We start from the raw sequence: 18,271 nt of genomic DNA, 5'->3' as shown, positions 1-18,271 counted from the left end.
ATTTTATTTAAGGTTTTAACAGGTTGAAAGTTCCAGGTGTTTCCCAGAGGCCTGGGAAATGATTAGTATAGAATAGAGTGTGTGCATGGAAGTCCTAGGCCAGTGCTTTTGGAATATTGACACATAAATTAGCTCCTCTGTGGATTCATTACAATCTTTCTGCAGAAAAGTTTGGCACATTCTGCAGGTATTTCCCAAAAGACATCTGTCTGTTTTCAAGCAATAACTGCACTATAAAGGTATTCTTTATAGTGCTTACTCCAGCCAAAAGCTGTTTTTGTATACTGAAAGAAATCGCAATTCTGAGCAACCTTCCAATATACCTCAAGTTCAGATTTTCAGTGTTTTGTAGCTATTTATAAACACAATTGCTGGTGAAAGCAGCAGCTGTTTTTTTTCTCTGCAGTGCTGGTTCTGACTCCTAAAACAGTGCAACAGAAGCCAGCTGATTAGAACGGACTTCTGCTACAGAAGAGGGAAGAGAAACACATAAACAAATACTCCTCTTCAGCTTACAAAACAATTTAAACCTACTGATATGTTTTAATGAATGTGAACATGAAAGATTTTCTTTTAATATGTAAAATCAGTTTTTTTGGATTGGAGGACCCCTTAAATGTAAATTGCAGGTCACCAGAATTCAGTTCAGTTCGGCCAGGCAGAAGGATTCGGCCGAATCCTGCTGAAAAAGGCTGAATCCCGAACCGAATCCTGGATTCGGTGCATCCCTAGTATTGAGTCATCTGGGTCTGAGCAGGCTAATGATTATCCTCCACTTGTGCTGGGACCATTAAAAATCCCTTAACACGCCCATATATTAAGTAATAAGCAAATTCAACCCAGTTGAACATATTCCTTGCCAACACACTCTTACATCATTTATGTCTGTGCAGTGTGTAGATTTCAGTCTCTGGTTTAGAACCAGTTATGCATCTCTGTTTAATTACCGTTTACTATTGTGAGTTAAAAGTTCTCCTTATTGGGAGCACAGGGTTACAAATCCCTGTTTTATTGTATCTGCCAGTATAGTTCTTTCATGTACAGGATTCCACCACTTCACCTGACTTCCTGTAAAACAAAAATCCCTACGCACCGAAAGAGGAAACCCCCTTTTTCTTTTTATTGGCAGATGTTAATGGGGAAGTCAGCTGCCACCCACACTTGGAAAGGTATCATATGCCAGTCGTGGGTAAATTGACTAAAGCTGGCCATAGACACAAAGATCTGATCGAACGAATCGAGGATTCGTACGATTTTCGGACCGTGTGTGGAGAATCCTGACGTTAGAAGATTTCTGTCAGCTGCCGATAATATCTCTGCATGCATTGCCGAACATACGATTTTCAGCTTTGGTCGGACATAACTTTCATACGATTGCTGTCAGGGGCAGAAGATCGGCTGATCTGTTCTTTTGTACTTTATTTTATTGGAATGGTTAGTGGCAGGTCGGGAGATGGGGAAAGTCCAATCGTACGATGATTCGTACGATCGGATCTTTGCGTCTATGGCCAGCTTAACATTATCAGCCCTTGAATGGTCAGTTTGCTGGTCTATGTCTAAATTTTTATCTGGTCTATGTCTAAAGTTTTTGTCTTTTTGTGTGCTGGAGTCACAATCTGTACTGGAGACTTGCCAGTGCTTTATAGCTACCCTAGGTTTGACAGTCCAGTAACCCACAGCAACCAGTTAGTCATTTGTTCCATCATTTATATTGCACAAAAGCTGATTAGGTGATAAAGACTGCTCAACCTGTTGCTATATAAGCCTGTGAGTCAGTGGAATCTGCATTTAAATAATGTGTCATATTTCACTTCATTTTACAGACATTATGCATCATTCACATCAATCTTTGCTCCAGCTGAGCATGCAATCTAAAGAGCCCTAAAGTGCAAGCGCACACACTGTGATCCATTTTATTAGGGGCCAGTTAACATTCTTTAATGTTTCTGGATTGTGGGAGGAAACTGGGTACCCAGAGGCAACTCACCAAAGCTCAGGCAAAACATATATGTCCCTTGTATTTGTATGCTGGCTGGAATCAAACCCACGACCCTAACACTGCAAGGCAGCAGTTCTAACACTCAAACACTGTGCCTCTTTTCTGCATTCCCTCTACATAAAGCATAAGTGACCGATATGTAACTGGATTTCAAATGCAGGCAGATCTCACTTTTTTTTTATACATTACATGTATCTTGGTCCACTAAGAAGCGTAAAATCATGGTTCTATTCTGAATCGGTCAATTATTTCTTAAATATGTTTTCACGCTTTCTTTTTGTACGGATACACCTGTTTAGATGGACCATGGTGCCATTGTATAGTGGTGTATTTAGGTCGGCTGTTGCTGAAACTTTTGGATCAGACGTGAAAGGCAAAACTTCTGCCCCTTTCTGTGCCTCTCTTTTAATCCTTCTGTACACTTCAAGCTCACTTTGCTGGAATAATGTTGACAGTTGAGTGTGCCCAATCTCTATACAAGGAAAACTGCAGTATGCCAGATGCAGAATTGTGGAGCAACTGTATGTTGTGGAAGGATATGGTTGGTGTCTGTGTTTGGCCATCACAGTGTAGTTGTAATATACATTGCTTTCCCTTCTTGTTCCAAAAAGTCATGAAATATATTCCTGTACTTTCTCAACTACATGCCAGTTAGGGTTTTCCTACAAATGTCATTAATATACAGGTGTTACATGTCATTAATATACAATATAATCTGTGTGCAATTTTCTGTAATTGAAGCTGTTTCAGAAAGTGTGGTTGAATCAACATAAAAATGCACGTAGCACACCATTTCCTTTTTGCCTGTGTGAATAGGAATGAATATTTAGGCAGGTTTCCAGCTGTAAAGAAGCTCTGACTTTCTATGTTTTCTCTTTGGCTAGAGAGCAGTGCCAGGGCATACAGGTAAAGAAATATCACTATTAATCCAGTATTTGCTATAGCAAAGGACTTTTCAGCTTTACTTCCCAAATGCGCAGCAACTGTGATTTCATTAGCAAGAGCAAATAGCCTTGTTTCGAAAACAAAATGAATAGTCAACAGTAATATGGGGAAAATATAAGGCATAATACGGGTATTGGAACTGTGATCCAGAAAGCTGGGGTTTTCCAGATAACGGATCTTTCCGTAATTTGCATCTTCATACCTTAATTCACCTAGAAAATCATGTAAACATTAAATAAACCCAACAGGCTGATTTTGCTTCCAATAAGGATTAATTAAATCTTAGTTGGGGTCAAGTAAAAAATACTTTTTTATTACAGAGAAAAGGGAAATTATTTTCACAAATTTGGATTATTTGAATAAACTGGAGTCTATGGGAGATGGCCTTTCCGTAATTTGGAGCTTTCTGGATAATGGGTTTCCAGTTAACTGATCCCATACCTGTAAAATGACAGGCTGCTGTCTGTGTTTGAGAGGAGAGTGAATAGTGTGGCACATCCTACCAGTTCAATATGAGAACAAAATTTGAGATTCTATACAGTTATGGGATCCATTATTTCGAAAGCCCTGAATTAAAGATATATAATTTTAATAATGATATTTTAATAATGATCTCCTTTTTCCCTGTAATAATAAAACAGAACCTTGTACTTGATCTAAACGGAGATATAATTCGTTCTTATTGTAAGAAAAATCAGTCTGTTGGGGTTATTTAATGTTAACATTACTTTTTTAGTAGAATTAAGGTATGAAGATTAACATTACAGAAAGATCTCTTATCTGGAAAACCCCAGAACCCGAGCATTCTGAATAACAAGGGATGAAAACATAATTATGCCTCTTTATAGGTCCCTGGTAAGGCCTCATCTGGAGTATGCAGTTCAGTTTTGGACTCCAGTCCTTAAGAGGGATATAAATGAGCTGGAGAGAGTGTAGAGACGTGCAACTAAATTGGTTAGAGGGACGGAAGACTTAAATTATGAGGGTAGACTGTCAAGGTTGGGGTTGTTTTCTCTGGAAAAAAGGCGCTTGCGAGGGGACATGATTACACTTTACAAGTACATTAGAGGACATTATAGACAAATGGCAGGGGACCTTTTTACCCATAAAGTGGATCACCGTACCAGAGGCCACCCCTTCAGACTAGAAGAAAAGAACTTTCATTTGAAGCAACGTAGGGGGTTCTTCACAGTCAGGACAGTGAGGTTGTGGAATGCACTGCCGGGTGATGTTGTGATGGCTGATTCACTTAATGCCTTTAAGAATGGCTTGGATGATTTTTTGGACAGACATAATATCAAAGGCTATTGTGATACTAAGCTCTATAGTTAGTATAGGTATAGGCATATAGAATTTAATTAAAAGTAGGGATGGATGTATGTATGGATGCTGGGTTTTCATTTGGAGGGGTTGAACTTGATGGACTTTTCTTTTTTCAACCCAATTTAACTATGTAACTATATAACTATGTAACAGGTCCCATACCTGTATCAGAATCTCAATGCTTATATGACCATTTGGATACCATTGTGTTTAAGTAGCTATATTCTGAAGCACAACATTATCATAAAATGTTAAGTAGAGCAAGTATTGCACTAGAACAAAATATAAGTGTGGTTGCAATATAATAATAATACTGGTGGTAGCTGTACAAGTGAGCAAGGTGAGAGTGCAGTATTGTGTGCCACATAAAAATGATAGCTCAAAGCAGGTTAGTATCTGAAATGAAGCAATTAATCAGATGAGAAAATTGCCTGGAAACCCGGCTGGGAACAAAAGAGCTGAGAAACTATGCACAAGCAGACATATTGCAAGCATCATTTTAGCACAGTGCTACTATATTCTTTTCTCTGAATGAGGCCTGATGTTTATCATCATCTCTGAATGGTCCTAACAAGTCTTTATGATACAAGTGTGATACATGCTTGATACAAGTGTGCCAGCATATATAGGAGATTTATTTTGCTTTGTTAGGGGGCATAATGTGCTGACTGCTCTAACTAACCAACTGCTCTAAATGTTAATAATAATATGAAATACGGAAGGTGTGTAATGCCTGGAGCTTGGATGTTTCATGCACTTCCCACTTACTGCTATGAGCTCCCAGAAACTGACCGGCAGGCATGTTTAATGTAGGTTAGTTAGACCTCTACAGCTTTTAGGCCTTGTTTGTGTGGGATCTCTTTCCATTAAATGGGCCACGAACCATTTGGTCATTTAAGACAAAACGACATGAACCGTGTTTGAGTCAACGCATCAGTTAATAGTGCTACTCCAGCGGAATTCTGCACTGAAATCCATTTCTCAAAAGAGCAAACAGATTTTTTTATATTCAATTTTGAAATCTGACATGGGGCTAGACATTTTGTCAATTTCCCAGCTGCCCCAGGTCATGTGACTTGTGCCTGCACTTTAGGAGAGAAATGCTTTTTGGCAGACTGCTGTTTTTCCTTCTCAATGTAACTGAATGTGTCTCAGTGAGACATGGGTTTTTACTATGGAGTGTTGTTCTTAGATCTACCAGGCAGCTGTTATCTTGTGTTAGGGAGCTGCTATCTGGTTAACTTCCCATTGTTCTTTTGTTTGGCTGCTGGGGGGGAAAAGGGAGGGGGGTGATATCACTCCAGCTTGCAGTACAGCAGTAAAGAGTGATCAGAGCACAAGTCACATGACTTGGGGCAGCTGGGAAATTGACAATATGTCTAGCCCCATGTCAGATTTCAAAATTGAATATAAAAAAATCTGTTTGCTCTTTTGAGAAATGGATTTCAGTGCAGAATTCTGCTGGAGCATCACTATTAACTGATTCATTTTGAAAAAAATGTGTTTTCCCATGACCGTATCCCTTTAAGCAATGTGTAGTGTGTATTAAGCTGAGCTCTTTTTGATTGCTGTTCCCAAGAAGCTTAATTTATAAAGTGTGAAAGCCTTAACATAATGTGGCACGTGAATCATTAGGCTGCAGGCCTAATCATTATGCTGGTTTTGCTTAGGCATACAAGTGCTGCAATTGACATAAATGTTTGCTGGAAGCTGCTGACCTCGCTCTATGCAATTTCCTTGGCATTTAGTCAACATGGAAAAATTGCCTTGACTTCCAGGATAATTATAGAATCCACTGAAAGAATAAATACTGTTTCGTAGCCTGCACTTTTGTTTTATGTTATACAAGTGCAGCAGATATGTATTTATTAGCCTGCATTGTTTTGGCCTTGCATGCATGAATAAATAAAGGTCTGCTTTACTGCTTGCCCTGACTAAGAACAGTATAGCTTTTAAATTGCACTTTTGTTTTATGTATGTTTTAAATTGTGTACTAACTTTTCACAGGGTATTGCCCGGATGATTCCTAACCTAATGATTGTAGTAGCAGGCATTGAAAGCTTGCAGGCTGTTAGCAGGCATTTTTCCATACAAAGGCCAATTTTGGTGCTGAGGTAGAAGTTCTGAGTTGAACAGTGCCCACGGCTATCATCTGCTGACTGCTTTCCCAAATCACATGTGGACAGCAGCTTTTAATAGCCTTCCTCCAGGGCTAAAATGTGCTATGACTTCAGTGGGACATAATCCTTTGGTTGGATAGAAAAGGCATTTTTTTTAAAATTTCATCAAAGAGGGCACTGTATATTAACATTTAATTAACTGGCACAAAGGCTGCTTCAGGCCTTAGAAGCTATGGTGCACACTCTGGTGTTTGCTTGAACAGTACATGCTGGTTGCTAGGGGACACTAGGACTGTCTAGAGTTGCTTGGGCTGTATGGTGAGGGGGTAATGTAATAAAAGTTGCAAGTTATCTAGTATCCCATAGCATCCCATCAGCAGGTAGCATTTACACATCGCCTGTTTGAAAGAAATAGTTGCTATGAGTTACAAGACTTAAGCTGGCCATAGACGTGCAGATTTTATCCTAATGATTGGCAGACAATTGTTTGTTGCAATCTCCCCACCTACAACTAACCATTCAAGCTCTTTTACTTCACTAGGTAGTGTTGTGCACATAATATATGTAATTTGTGTTTCACTAACTAAATATCTGACAGGTTACAGTTGTAGGTGTGTATGGGATGAGATCATTTGTTATTGCAGTTATTACGTTATCAGCCCACACCCTTTCCTGAAAACATCTCAAGTACATGAATAAAAAGTTTGGCTAATACAATTTTCTACTCCCTGTGTTTAAAGGTGCTGCTATACAAGTTATAGTAGAGCTGTATTGCCTACATTTGAATAGCACATACAAGATAAAAGGAGATAAAGAGACCAGTAAAACCAAGCTAATTGTTTTCCGTGGGACACTAGAACTGTACAAAGTTTTGTACCTGGCAAGTCAAAATGTAATCTGTGGCTCTCTAACACCTAGAGGTTGAAAAGCTTTCTTATAAGTATGTTGCTGAATATTTTATTTGCAGATGCTGATCAAACATGTATAACCTTTAAATGTAAATACTGTATTACATGTATATGATCCAGTATCCAGAAACCAGCTGTCTAGATGCCTTTGAATTACAGGAAAGCTGTCTCCAATAGACTCAATTTTAATCAGAATTTGTTTTATTGCATTTTGTAAAAATGTTAGTTTTTTTCTGTAGGAAAAAAAAACAGTACCTTGTATTTTGTAGCAAAACCCAGCTGATGAACAGACCTGTGAACTTGCAAGTCTGGCTGAAAGAACTGATTTGTGGTATCTTTCAAGAGTCAGAACCAGTCAGTCCACTAAGAGGCAGACATATTCTGCTCTCTAATGCAGTTACATTTATGATTAACTAAAAAAACATTTACATATGTATTTAAGTTTCGATAATATGGATGTAAGAAGTGCAACAGAAGTTTTCCACATAGTTGCTGTGTTGCTTTGTATTGCCCACAGAACAAGTGAATTGTGTTAATATTTTAGGCCAAAGCACGTGTCCAAAATACTTGTATAATATTTATCTGGCTGTAAGGTAATTCCAAGATCAGCAGTTTGCAAGGGCTACATTAAGGAAACCAGTTTGACCTGAGCAAGCAATAACATGGTTATAATTATTTTTTGGACTTTGTCTTATAAACTTTGTCCAGCACTGGTGATACAGTATAAAAGTCTGTAATCAAGTTTTTCCATTGCAAAACAACATAGCATGCTGGTGAATTTTAGGAATTAAATCTTCTTCCAAAGGCACTTGCACACATTAGTTTACCCCAGGGACCTGTTTGCCTGCCTCTTACCCGTTGCGATGCTTGAATGAGTAGCATGTTTATGACTTTATAAGCTTCTGTTTTTCTGTGTCCTGCAGTAGCAAACACGTGAACCAATGCACATCTCTTGATTCCATATTAAATCAGGATATGTGATTTAAAAGCATTTTTTGTGCTTTTCTGCCCTTTTAGGAAATTAGAGTGGCATACAAGCTGTACTTAAACACTGCAAAATGGCCTGCAGCCATTCAGTCCATTACTATGAAGCTGACGTGACATGACCTCCATTAGTTACTTTGTTCCTTTACCCCCTGGATAGGCAAAGCAACTACAAATGCCAGATAATTGTGAGATTCTATTTTTATTGTATTGTTTTAACAGAACTTTTCTGTTTTATGGCCAAGTCAGACCATTGCAAAGCCTCTTTTCCTGCATTTAAAATGGCTACCTATATAATTTACTTTATAGTCCATATTTATATTGGAATGATGCTTTCACTGAGTGTTTACAGTTAGGTTTAAAGTAAAACTCCAGTATATGCTTTGGTGTCTTTGCATGTCTGACATATACACGATAACAAGAAGCATCTGATAGCAGTTGGTTTGTATACTATACCAAACGTTTTCCCTGAGAAGGTTGCAGCAATCACCATACAGAGTTTGCCATTAAAATCCCTCATAAAAACTGTAGTTATCTTTTATTCTAAACTCAATGAATATAGCAACTAGCTTTTGGTCTTGGCAGCAGAATTTAGATCATGCTACATCATACTGTGGGCCCTAAATAAATAAAAAAATATATCCTCCGCAATCAGACAGAATTTCAAATTGAAGACTGGAGAGCAACACAACTGAATGGCTAACAAAAACCTGTTGCAGAGTTGCCTAGTGTACATGTCTACAGGATACTGAATGTTAATTTTAAGGTGAACTTCCTCTTTAAAAAGCATTATGTTTCAGGATTACTCCTAGCAGAGATAAATCATTCCCCTGTATGGCCTGCCTTATCTCTTCCTGTCTGCAAGATGAGTAGGATTCATAGAAATTGCACTTGTCAAGCATCACACATTAGCTGGCGAAATAGTTGTGCACCCACAACTGTGTATTTCCTGCACATTGCTTTCACTTCTTTAAAGCATTAAACCTCGGCCATTATGTGCTGTTCCCGATGTTTCCTGTTTCTGTCAGGCTCGCTATTGCTGATTGTAGAGATTTTGCCTTTCACAGCTACTTGCTCAATGTGTTTGTCACATTGCACCAGGTTTCATTATTCCATTTGTTTTCACATATACCGTACTTAATTTTTTTTTTTTTACCATTTTTAGTTAAAAATTGTCAGTAGTATGTATATCATCAGCATTTATTGTCACACCAGCAATTACACAACATTTTACGTATAATTATATAATAACGTTTTTGCCACATCAGTGTAATATGTGATCATTGCTGCAGTTAAAGGCGTTGTTCACCTTTAAGTTTAAATTTCATATGTTATAGAATGGCTAATTCTAAGCAATTGGCCTTTATTATTTTTTTTTCAAATTATTTGCATTTTTCTTCTGACCATTTCCAGCTTTCAAACAGGGGGTCACTGACCCCATCTAAAAACAAATCTCTGTAAGGCTACAAATGTATTGTTATTGCTACTTTTTATTACTCATTTTTCTATTCAGGCCTCTACCATTCATATCACAGTCTCTTATTCAAATGCTCTGTGATCAGTTTAGGAACCTATAATAGACAGAGCTGGGATTCTTCCTATTTGGTTCTGCAATGAAAAATATTTTACAAAGGAAAACATATCAGGCATGTGAGTTATTCAAGTTATTTTGGAAGGATTTTGTTTCTTCTGTAGCCTCCCCAGTTGTCTTTTGGGAAAATAAAATGGAATGTGCTGACAGAACCTTAAAATAAAATAATGTTGGGTCAGCCCAAGTATTAAACATTGTTTGCAACCTGCAGATGATTTAAATGTTAAGGGGATTATCTTTTGGCTGGCAGTGATAGGATGGAGTGCTAATTCCAAAGCAGCATTCAGCTGTTGCTAATGCTTGTAAATGAATCTGCTCTGCAATGTTGTATCTTTGCCTTGGCGAAAATCTGCTCTTAATATATGTTATGTAATTAACATTCTCATTTTGTCATAGTATTTTTCTTGTACAGGTATGGAAGAGTTTATTTGAAATGCTTGGGACTTGGGTCTAGATGTTTTTGCTGTTGTAGGGTCATGCATTAAAACTACTAAAAAGCTGAAGTATTAGGCTAGTGTCACGCACATTGTTTTCTCAATTGGTGATAATATGCTGGCAGAGAAAAGGTGGATTGGCTGTCGTCTGCAATGATAGATGTTGAAATAGAATAAATTAATTAATTCAGCCCACTCTCCCTCCTTATTTCCTTTCATTTTGCCCGGACAGAATGGTGTAGCTCAAACACCATTAAGTAAACACCTGAGATTATGTCAGTAATGAAATATTTTTGTTTGAACAAAGTTCTGAAGGGGGTGTAATGATAGGAGAGGGAATGTGCTCAGGCATTCCAACATTTACTACTTGAGAAAAGGATTCAGGCTGTCATTGCCAATAAAGTTACCACTAAATCATTTCTGCCTTTCTGAAAAGAAGGTTACTTGCCGGTTTGGCATCAATATATGTTTAGCACAATATACAGTATGGTGAGCTGGGTAACCAAAATTGCAGAATGAGAATTATGAAATAGAGACAAAATTATAGAATTTGTAGGGTTGGGAAGAATACTATTAATAGAATGGAGGATGTTTAAGGCCAAGAAAATACAATAGGTATAGTAAACAGGAAGGTAAACATAAGGTCTGTACTGTATGTTACTAATAAAAAGGGGTAGCCGACCTGTTACTTGGTGAGTAATTGATAAAGCTTTGCTTACCCTACCCTTATGGGGTTTTTTAAGACATAAGCATGACCTTCTCCTTTTTCCTTGGAAATGCTAGCTGATCTGTAACTCTGTAACCATGTATAGCACGTAAACTTTGGTGCTTTCTCTTGCCTTTTTGCAGCTGTTAAAGGGATCCTGTCATCGGAAAACATGTTTTTTTCAAAACGCAACTTGCAGTACAGCAGTAAAGAGTGATTGAAGGCTATCAGAGCACAAGTCACATGACTTGGGGCAGCTGGGAGATTGACAATATGTCTAGCCCCATGTCAGATTTCAAAATTGAATACAAAAAAATCTGTTTGCTCTTTTGAGAAATGGATTTCAGTGCAGAATTCTGCTGGAGTAGCACTATTAACTGATTCATTTTGAAATTTTTTCCCATGACCGTATCCCTTTAAGGTAATTCTGACCTGTTTCCTGCATTAAAGGGCATTTTGTGGAAAGGAAAACCTTGTCTTGTAAATGGACACCAAGCCCAGAGGAAAATTTGACAGACTTAACAGGTATCTTAGTGCCATCTGCAACTCTAGCACAAAACTTGCCCCTTGTGCAGGGAATCAACTAAATCACAGGCAACAAAACCTCTGAAGTTTCCTTCGTATTAGCATTAAGGCAGATTACCAATAGTAAAATATATACATTGCCACTGCTTTCTAAAATTGAAATACATGGCACATATGTTTTCCTACTGGCAATTTAACCTTAAAAGGGTTGCTCACCTTTTCAGTTAACAGTATGTTGTAGAGAGTGATTTTATACGACAATTTGCAATTGGTTTTCAATTTTTATCATTTGTGGTTTTTGAGTTATCTAGATTTTCTATTCAGCAGCTTCCACTTTGTAATTTTTTCAATCTAGTTGCTAAGGTCCAAATTACCCTAGCAACCATGCACTGAATTGAATAAGAGACTGGAATATCAGTAGGGGAAGGTCTGAGTAAAAAGAAGAGTAATACAAAGTAGCAATAACAATAAATGTGTAGCCTTACAGAGTATCGGACTTTTAGATAGGGTTAGTGACCCCCATTTGCAAGCTGGAAAGCGTCAGAAGAAGAAGGCAAATAATCAAAAACTATACAAAAGTAAATAATGAAAACCAATTGAAAAGTTGCTTAGAATTGACCATTGTATAACATACCAATGGGTAACTTAAAGGTGAACCACCCTTTTAATGCCAGTGGGAAGGAAACTTAATATTGTGTTGCCCACGCTAGAGGAGATTAAGCACAGGTGACAAAATGTTCAGTGTAACAGAGCCCTCTATATGGTCTGTTTGTTTTTAAGCTGAAAACTGATGTGTACCCAAGATAACAACGATGGTTCCCTTTGCTATGGTTAAACTCGTGTATCTGAAACTGCATTATCAATTCTTTTGTTGGAATGAAAAGAGTTTTTGAATAATGTATGGTGTTAGGCAACAGTGCAGTGTTGTTTGCTATGGCCTTTGCTCATACAGTTCAGAAGACTGAATAGTGTTTTTCTGTATATTCCCTACTCTGACATTTCATTCTCCTTTGCTGTAATCTTGTGCTCTCAGGTCCATGATGGCAGTGTGGACAATGAGATATTTTGACAAGCTTCAGTACTCTTGATGCTGATAATTCACCTTGGACACTCCTCTAATAAGAGGGCACAAGTTAAAGGAATTCTCCATTAGAAAGTTCTATTTTATAAATGACTGGTTGTTTTGTGACTTTTTTTTTTTCTTTGAGTATATCCTATAAATAGAATCTTTCCAGGAGACCTGGTATTTATTGCTGTCTTACAGCAAATTTTCATTTTAGCAGCAAGTTTTTATCATTGTCTGGTTTATGTGGATTTAATTCCTCATGTGACTTGAGGCTAATGTCACGCCTGGAGTGCCAGCAATAGAGAGCTACAAATAATGTGCAAAGCTAATGATTTATTTGCATTGTATACTTGATCCAGCTTGTTCAGTATATTATAGCATGTTATCTGCATATGAAGTGTTGGTTGCTAAACCAGTGTAAAGGTCCCCATAGACGTAAAGATTTCCCTTGCCGAACGACCAGTTTTAGCTTAGTCTGACCAATCCTTCGATTATCGTGCGGTTAGTGGGATTCGAGCGATCGAACATCTTACGATTTTTCAGCCGACATCGGTCAGGAAATTGATTGGCGAGGTGAAAAAATCTATGTTTGCAGGCAGCTCCCCTTTGTTTTCCTGGCAAATTGGTCTTTTTAGTTGATGGTAAATTCGTATGATCATTCCAAGATAATCGTTGTCTCACGATGACAATCGAAACTTTTAAAAATCTCAACATCTATGGCCAGCTTAAGTAGGACTTTGTTGTCACAGGCTATACTATGGATTACTGTTCCCGGCATGAGCTTCTGATCTAGAAGTACTCTCATATTATTCATGTAAACTTCATTTAAATTGCAAACTTAAAAATCTGTACATATTGATGGGCATTACCATGTTGCTCCCATTCTGCTGCAAAAGTCCTCTTTGTGTGACATCATTTTCAGTGATTTATGGGATTCCTTATTTGGAAACAATTATTCTTTTTTCTCTGCATTTATAAAACCGTGCATGCTACATGATGGTAACTATAATCCATATCGGTGTCAAAATAATCCTGTTTAAAAATGTTTGCTTAAATTTTTTAAGCAGGCTTTTGGTATGGCGATCTAATTTACAAAAAGATGCCTTATCCAGAAAACCGCTGGTGCCCCAATCATTCTGTATAATAGATGAAATACCCATACTATGTTCTTCTAACTTCTGGTATGACTCAAAAAATGGCTATGCTCTATGTAAAATGTCATAGCATTTTAGTGCATAACAATTGTTTTTTTTAGGTTTTGTTAAAATGTGTGCTCTTCGATGGAACACAGAACAGTCTGATTTTGCAGAAGGGTTTTCACTTGAATTCTTAGAATAGGCATATAATTTGGAGCTTAACTGTGCTCTAAAATGTGTTTTTTAAACTAAATGAAAAACCGTAATTGTTGGTTGAAGAAATTCTGAAGTGTATTTGTCTAAAAATATACATTCTATATTAGTAGTGTATACTATAACTGCATTTTTTAATCTCTATTTGTAGTGTTGACTCTTGCCAGATATTCTAACAGCAGTCTCATAAAGCTTAAAACTGTTTACATTTTTTCAGGCTTCTTCATTTCAGTGCTAAAACAGGCATTACATTTATAGGTTTATTGCCAGAGGCTTTTTTAAAGAGATTGACTGACTGACCAGAGTGCATCGATGCTCTTATGTGCCCTTATTTTACATGTTGCTCACCAATCCCTTGGATGTTGCTCTCATTGGCCTCAAAGCAGGTGCTTATTTTTGAATTCCTGGTTTTTAGGCAAGTTTTGGTTGCATAAAAACCAGATGTACTGCCAAACAGCACCTCTTGTAGGCTGCCAGTCCACATAGGGGGTACCAAATAGCCAATCACAACTATTTTTTATGTAACCTTGACATAATAAATATCTGAATGAATAGGAGGGTAATTTAGACAGGTTGTCTAATGATCACCAGCTAAAGGTCTACTGGTAGATCCCAATCTACTTTTTGGGCACCCCTGAACTGGAGGAAGCCTATGCTGCACGGCTTCAATAATAACCACTGAGCCAATGTGTAGGAATGATCGGTAATACGGTTTACTCATTTGATAAATGGTCTGTTGGAAAGTTGAAGCAGAGATAAAATGTGTTGAGAACTGGGCTATGTATTTTTATAGTCCTGTTGTAAATGTAAAGATATTTTTCTTCCTGACATTTTAATCCATGAATGGGTTCTTACCTATGTATCTTGTTGATTATGGCAGACTGCAATAGATGGAGTTCAGTACTACTCACAGGTCTATAAAACTAGTATTTGTGGAGCGTAGCACCAGGAAGAGGGTAGTGAACAGACGCAAGTATGGCTATTTCCTCAGAACAAAGATCAGCACCACAAAGAACCCCACTTCCCTCAAGAAATCTAACTGGATGAAGGAAAGGCGGAGCAGGACTTCCTACATATTAATTGGAAGGGAAAAGCCTCAGGAATGTTTGGGCTTTGTATTGTATTGTTCTGTGCCTCCAAATCTTAGCACAGGGGATTGAGTCATCTCTCCAGAGGGAGCTGAAAACTGTTCAGCTGATCGTCACTCAGCTTGAGACTTTATATAGATCAAATGGCCACTTCATCTCATGAAGAGAAAAAGGGGTTTTGACTGAAAATAGTTATACTCGTCCTTTCATACAGGAACTTGTGTCAGAGAGAACAAAATGAGATGCATCCCAGGTAAATAAACAAAGTGAAAAACCCTTAAAACCCATCGTGCTGAACACGCAAGTTCTGCAGCAAACTATAGCCATAAATATCCATATTAGTTGTGCAATTGAATGCATTTTGGTCAGTACTAGATTCTGAGATTAAAAAAAGAAAACCTCTGCATTGCTCCCTGCTGGGGATGGGAATTGAAGCGTCTTTACAAACTTGCTTCATAATAAAATTTATTTATTGAAGATGTGATCTTATAACTGGAGAGGAAGTATAGATCTTTCACTCCTGAAATTAGGGATTGTTTATTCTGAAATTTTTCAGATAACACTGCATTTGCACATGCTCCCTGATCCTCTTGTGGATGGTTCATACACAGCACATTGGGGCATTTGCATTAGAATCCTGCAGCTGGACATGTACCCACAGAATACACACGGGGAGTGTTTTAACTTTGTGGGGGAAATAAAATAAGGGGTCAGAAACTGTGCCAGACAGGCAATCTGTGGGTTTAGGGAAATGCCAGGGGGGCTGCCATAATATGCCATAGAGAATCACTTTATTGGCCTGTTGAGGGACTGTTGGGCACCTGTGCACTTGGATTGGCAGAGCCTATTTTGAATCCCAGTGCAGACCTGGATAACATATGCTTCTTGCTCTAAAAAATTTTTTTTTACAATAATAAAAGGTTGATATGATCCCTGTTTGAAAATTGACAATTAACTTAGATTAGAGCTATGCTAAATGACAGCCTTGGAGGAGCATGCAATGCCTAAATTAAGGATGTTCGTAAGTCTGTTCAAATGCTAAATGTAGTTTACATTGTTTAGGTCAATGTAAACTGAATCCCATGGTAGATGGAAACTGTAGCATTTGAGACATAGCCCCAAGTGTTAACATTTGATTAAGTCACTGCTTCTTCTCATAACAATAATTGTCTGTATTAGCATTGGCACAGTCTAAATCTAAGCATTGTAGGGTACAGTAGAACTGGCAGAGGGCTGTAAAGGGTGAAGTCATTATGGCTTGGAGGCATTTATTGGTGTTCAGTGAAAAAATAGTTTGGTGGTTTAACAAAACCCAATGTAGAAAGAGGAGTTCTAATGTCCTATAATAGAAGAACTAATGCAAAAAACCCTTGTGAATAAAATCTGGGAGAAAGTCTGTAAACAAGGCTACTAAATAAAACTGTAAAAAGAAAAGCAGTTGTGCTTCAGTTCATGTTTGCAATACAAAAACTTACAGGATAATGTAAAAAGGTGCAAAGTTTGCTACTATTACAGTCACCAAAAGCAACCAATCACCTGTAAGCATTTACTGGTCACCTGTTTAAAAGCAAACATCACATTATCTGAATAGTAATTCAGTGATACAGTATAGCACTAAGACACAAAGTTGTATTGCTCTAGACAGCAGAAACTGGGAGTCCCATAAAGTGTGTGAGTGAAAGCCCCACAGGCTAGGCAGGTCAGCGTGTCCTGGAAAGATAATGAAGCATAATACGCTTGTGCATAGTAGTAGGAGTTTCTGCTTTTCTTGTAAAATATAACCGTATAAATATTTAAAAATTGGCCTTACAAATGTTCTTTCTCTGCTTTAAAAATGAGTGTTTAAGGACTATTTGCTCTACCTGGTAGCCTAATAAGTAAGTGAGTTCTGGTGGCCATATATGATAAAGCGGACAACTCTGCCCCTCTAGAGTAAAGGTGGCCATACACACACACACTAACACACAGATATTTTATACCATATTCAGTGCGTGTATAATAACTCTCTAATAACAAATGAAAACCAACTGCAGATTGTCTCGGAATAACAATGTCTACATCATACTAGCTAAAAGTTAATTTAAAGGTGAACAACCCCTTTAATCTCTTTTGCTAACATAGCTGAATCGACTCAATCTGCAGTAGCCAAATTGGCATCTTTTATTGGCCCATGTAAGAAAGCCCTCTGTGCCATTAACATGCCTTTTTACAAGCCAAAACGTAAATCCAATTGTGTGCATAGTACTTTCACGTAGGCATAGGTACTGTGACAGCTTTTCATGATGTAAGCAGAGAAATGTATATATAATGAGTTAAAGGAAAACTATACCCCCAAAATGAATACTTAAGCAACAGATAGTTTATATCAAATTGAATGACATATTAAAGAATCTTACCAAACTGGAATATATATTTTCATAAATATTGCCCTTTTACATCTCTTGCCTTGAACCACCATTTCGTGACTCTATCTGTGCTGTCTCAGAGATCACCTGACCAGAAATACTACAACACTAACTGTAACAGGAAGAAGTGAGGAAGCAAAAGGCAGAACTCTGTCTGTTAATTGGCTCATGTGACCTTACATGTGGTTTGTATGTGTGCACAGTGAATCTTACGATCTCAGGGGGCGGCCCTTATTTTTTAAAATGGCAATTTTCTATTTATGATTACCCAATGGCACATACTACTAGAAAAGTATATTATTATGATAATGGTTCATTTACATGAAGCAGGGTTTTACACATGAGCTGTTTAACTCAGTATCTTTTAATAGAGACCTACATTGTTTGGGGGGTATAGTTTTCCTTTAAGTAGAAACAGACACTCTTTCCTCCCAACAGCTAGTGTTTTACCAGTCTCCTATAACTACCAGGGTAGCATTGCTTGCACAAACATGCTTGAAATCCAGCAAGTTCCCAGCTGGGGGGAAACAAGCAGCTCCATACTATATATGGGCCTTGGGTACTTGTGTCTGTGCTGGTTATATTTATAACACTGGTTTTGCTTGAGCAGTTGCAGTCAGAACAAACGTTGCTTTGGAAGCCATCCAGCTCTACAGTGAGACTGTTCTAGTTAACTGTGAAGCTAAGCATGAAACGGCTGCAGAAATGCAAGTCTTTTTGCCTTGTTTCTCAAAACTATATTTTTTTTATTTAGAATCAAACGTGTAGTGTTCTGGGCTCTTCTTTAAGCCTGTAAGTGTACACCTGGGAGTGATTTGCCTTTTCCTC

At 37.8% G+C, this 18,271-nt stretch overlaps 1 protein-coding gene across 5 annotated transcripts in view; it reads left to right on the top strand.

The window, feature by feature from the left end:
• Nucleotides 1–18,271, top strand: part of rassf3.L (Ras association (RalGDS/AF-6) domain family member 3 L homeolog) — a 94,271-nt gene that overhangs the window by 64,813 nt on the left and 11,187 nt on the right. The gene's annotated exons all lie outside the window — the stretch shown is intronic.

This window comes from Xenopus laevis, chromosome 3L, assembly GCF_017654675.1.
Source record: "Xenopus laevis strain J_2021 chromosome 3L, Xenopus_laevis_v10.1, whole genome shotgun sequence".
In the NCBI taxonomy this organism is placed as follows: domain Eukaryota; kingdom Metazoa; phylum Chordata; class Amphibia; order Anura; family Pipidae; genus Xenopus; species Xenopus laevis.
Note: the sequence above shows the minus strand (reverse complement) of the source record. Positions and strands in the feature narration are given on the sequence as shown.